A 4,964-nucleotide genomic window follows, 5' to 3' on the forward strand; every position below is an offset into this window, starting at 1 on the left:
TTAGTTAGATAGATATTCAGAGATTTGTTGTCTAGGAATGTTAGTGCAGACAGGTTGACTAGCTCAGGCTGTTAACTGTTCAGCCTGCAGTGCAGACTGCAGGCACGTCAAGGTTACAGGAAAACTGGTGTTAGTGTCAACTGTAATGCTAGTCTTAATATTTGTCTTAATGTGTAAGGTTATGTCCAATTGTTTTAGATACACACCACGAAAACAACAGTCACTCACCTTGACTTTTCCTCATGTTTTGGCTAAACGTTATAGCAGCTGCAAGGCTTGCTTATCGGGTGACGTCACGGTTCGACAGCCCAGAAAGGATTAATATTGTATAGCAATGCTTGGTTCGGGGTCTTTTCCTGTTTCCGGGCTGCTTGGGCAGCCTGGGGGTTGGAAGATCTCTGGACTTGAAGTGTTAATTCTTGCCTGTGACTTTTTGAATAAACCAGCACGGTTATATTTTTTATATACTCAAGTGGTCTGAGTCGTCCCTCTGAGTTCCTGGTTTGAAAGAACCGGATGAGGCTTTATAATGGAATAGAGCCTATAATGTCATGACATTAAACATAAGAAAATATTATGATTACGATTACAGTTATGCACATAATAATAATAATAATATTAAACATCCTGTGTGCTGACAGTCAAACTTTTCTATCTAGTTATCCTTGACCATATGCACCCTGCAAAAAAATCATGAGAATGACTAAGCATTTAACAGCCTAAACTAGACATCCTGACTCCACTAAACATTTCTAATACAACAAGTACCTGACCAATATCTATCTGACTAAAAATACCTAACAGTGTGTATGTGTGTGCATCAAGGGTGGTGGTGGTGGTGATGTGGGGTTACAGACAAACTGCTGTGCCAGTGAGAGAGCATGACTTGCTTCTTCTCAGTAGTCAAATCCTGCTTTGGCTGTCTTTGGGAACAGTGATGAGACAGGAAGAGAAACAGCATGAAACTGCCTCCAGATTGAATTATGCATGCCTCCATCTGCTGACAGAGGACAAATCTGTCAAACCTCCTCAGTGTCACCACATACACAGCTCACTTTACTCGCATAGATCCATAGTTCATCTGCCCACTCTTTCTATAACAAACACAATCCCTCAGGTGCCATTAACTGTGCTATTCACTTCACTTTGCTTCACTGCTCATCCTTTTGGAATTCGCATATTTAAACCTTGTGTACTATTCATGTTTAGTTTACACTGGTGTTGTTCGTGAGTGTCCTGCACCCGCATCATCTTTTGGCTTTGTAACTCAACATAATCAAAGAATTGTAATCTAAAACAATGCAATAACCAACTCTAATAATCAACAGATGTTTACATTTGCCCTTTACCTTTGTCAGATTACACTAAACAACTGGGTTCTGCTAATTTTTTGTTAGACGATTGGAAAAAAAAAAACAAATTTACAAATGAAGCAAGATTTTTCACAGCTGCTGATTTTTATTTTAACCTCAGTAATTTCATTCAGGACATTTCAAACACTGTGCACAGCACAAGCTGAACACACAGTAACCATTTTGGTCTACACAACACAGCCCCATTGAACATGATAATCAATGTCAGCCTCTTCTTCAAAGTCACTATAGGTTGTGAAATGTGAAGGACAATGCTGGCTAACACCCCCTGGGGGTGGCTGTTTAGCCCCAGGGGGTGTTGGCTTTCAAAGACAGCACAGAGGTGTAAGTGCTTGAAGTGTAGCCATTTCTTCACCCCTTCTGACTGTCACTCTCTCAAAGCATGAGGGTAATAAAATCAAATACTTTTATGCTAAACTAATAAACAGATGTAAATTGACGAACTATTCAAGACTGTCGTGGTCACAATACAACTGCTAAGCTATGGAGACAGTAGAATGTAAGAGCAAATGATTGCAACCACCACTTCATTTTCCCTGGGTAAATAACACCCGAACACCCTCTGTGAAATGTAAACACGGGGGGGGTCATTGAAAATTTGTTCTGATTTATGTTCTTCACACAAAATGAGCCAAGGCCATTGAGTTACAAGTATTACAAGTATTTTTTTTTCTTTAAATGAAAAGTGAAAATGGGTAAAAAATTACCCGAACAGAGAACAAGGGTTCAGGCAAATCATCCCAATTCCAATAATGTTACAATTACCCTGAACAGTTCAATAGGTTTGAGACAATCTGACAACCTTGATAGGGAACGGAGAGCAGAATCAGTCCTACAATGGATTAGATACAGTATTAAATAAGAAGATTGTCACAGAGTCCATCCATCAGTCATGGTTGGCCCTACAGTCAGTCAGTCACTACCGCAGCAGCATTTTTCCTTTCTACCCACAGCTATTCCAACTTTTATCTTCTTCTCCCAGCTACATATCCTGTCCACTCCCATCCTTATGGTTTAAAGTTACAGTCTCACGCCAGCTCTACACCCCTTCTTCCAAGAATTGTCTGCGATGTCCAATACATGAACTTCTAGGTTGTGAAGGGTTACCCAGTTCTTGCTACCATGCTAACTCTGAGAGACGAGGCAGTCCAAGTAACTTTAAAACACTGCTGATTTATTCAAAGGATCACAGGTAAAATTAACATTACACGCTCAGGTATCTTGCATCTCCAAACTGCACGCAGGCAGATGAAAGATGAAAGACCCCGAACCAAACCAGGCCTATACATTTATCTCTTCGGTTGGGCTAGCCCCATACTACACAGGCACGTCAAACCGTGACGCCACCTGATATGCCAACTATGCAGCTGGCCAGAGCAGTAGTCAAAACATGAAGAATATCAATGTGTGATTGTCTGTTGATTACGTGGTGTGTAGCTAAAAACATTCTCACACAACCTCTAGTGACATGTCATGACATTAAACATAAGAAAATATTATGGCTAAGGCTACAGTTATACACATCATAATAATAATATTAAACATCCTGTCTGCTGACAGTCATCAACTTTTCTATCTAGTTATCCTTGACCATATGCACCCTGTAAAAACTCATGAGCATGACTAAGCATTTAACAGTCTAAGTAGGCATCCTGTCTCCACTAAACATTTCTAATACATACAAGTACCTAACCAAAATCTATCGGACTAAAAATACCTAACAATCCTCAAAGGCAGCCAAACAAATCAGCTTGGCAACCTTGTGTCTGTACCCTATTTTAGCCTTAAGACTTTATGAACCCCTCACCTATCACCTACTACTTAATAAGGATAATCACCTTTATTTAGCCAAGCATGTTACACACAAGGAATTTGTTTCCGGTACAGAACTGGACTTTGCAGTCATCATCCAGGCTCTGTGTATGTATTTATATATGTATATACTGTATATGTGCGGGTCTCTATTTATGGGTACTTTACTCTAATTTTGTATCTCTTTTCCTAATGCACGTTGATATGTACATACATATTGAAATCCGCTGTACCAGAGTCAAATTCCTCGTGTCCAACACACCTGGCCAATAAAGCTGATTCTGATTCTGATCATACTCAGACTCTGGGCAAGCTGCTTCCAGGTTCCAGTTCCTCCACCAATTCAAGGTCATTCTGTCTCTCAGTGATATCACACCTGACCTTTACTGTGGACATTAATTCAGGATAGGAGCTTCTTCAACTGCCGAAAGCAAAAGTGTCCCCCAAGGACACTGAATGCATCCAGCCTGTTCTCGCTTTCTAGAAGGTTTATGGGGGTTCACCAGCGCCTGAGAGCAGTGTCTATCCCCAAAGCCTTTTTCCCCAAACCACAGTTCAAAACTAAGTTACACCAAGCACCATTCTGCTCTCCTACACTGCGGATGGGCCCCAGCTACTGAGCCTGACATTAGCTACATGTAGCACCATTGTCCTACAGTTACTACAGACTGAGAACACAGACTCCCAGGTTCACTGCATGCCAGCTGGTTGTTGATCACTTAAACCTGCAATAAAAAATTTGGCCTCTTGGTGGTATTGTATTGCGTTAAGATGATATGGTGAAATTGTTAGTAGACAGTTATTTACACATCTAGCAGTTACAGAGTAACATTATCATTTATTTTGTGTTGTGTTTATCTCTGCTTAATATTCACTTTGATTTCTACCAACACCTGTGGGAAATATTTGGCTCTTTAAATATAAATAACCATCAGTGAGAGAGGTGCCCTTTTCTTTGGCTTAAGTACCTCCCACCAAAGTATATCTGTGCATGGCCCTGCCCTACTGTCTGACTGACTTTACCTTTGGATACCCAGTTTGTATAAAAATACCCATAATAGCCATTATATGTGTCAGTCTGGCTTTAAAAGTTCATTTTATTGTTATTTGTTTATTATATGGTACATATTTTTCAGTTATACTGTGTCTAATCAGAGAACATTGTGACTGAATGAACAAAGCTGTTTGTAGGAGGGGTCCACAACACTAACAAGTTCACAGAGTAAGCAGTCTGCAAATGTTACCATTTGCACTGAACAATGCCAGCCCCTGATGGGACCATGTGAAATGGCCCTTGAAAGCACTTGACATAAAACAAAAGCACAAAAGTCTGTCATAACCACAATCAGCACAATAGATTAAATGTCATATTTCATTTCCAGCTGTGAATACAGAAGTTCAGTACTTGCATACATATCAAATATTATACTCACAATGGTAAGAAGATATGAAAATAAAGAAGAGACTGTGAGACCTCAAGTATTCATATATTTCACCACTGTGGCTAATAGAGAACAGAGAAAAAATAAAGTTTCCTTGAAAAGCACTGTACAAATTATACTTTTCTTTTCTATTTTTTCTTCTCTTTGCAAGAAGAATTCAGGCAGGGGAGACTCTGAAGGCCACACAGCCACTTGACATTAAACCACAGATGTGACTCTTTAACGAACCTCTGTGACATACAGTAACAGTTTTCTGGAGACCCTGCCCTCTCCAGGCAAAGCTGGCCTATGGAATAATGACTGTGTATGTCACCTACCCCCAAGATTGTCATTCCTG

This window comes from Monopterus albus, unplaced genomic scaffold, assembly GCF_001952655.1.
Source record: "Monopterus albus unplaced genomic scaffold, M_albus_1.0 scaffold92.1, whole genome shotgun sequence".
NCBI lineage: Eukaryota > Metazoa > Chordata > Actinopteri > Synbranchiformes > Synbranchidae > Monopterus > Monopterus albus.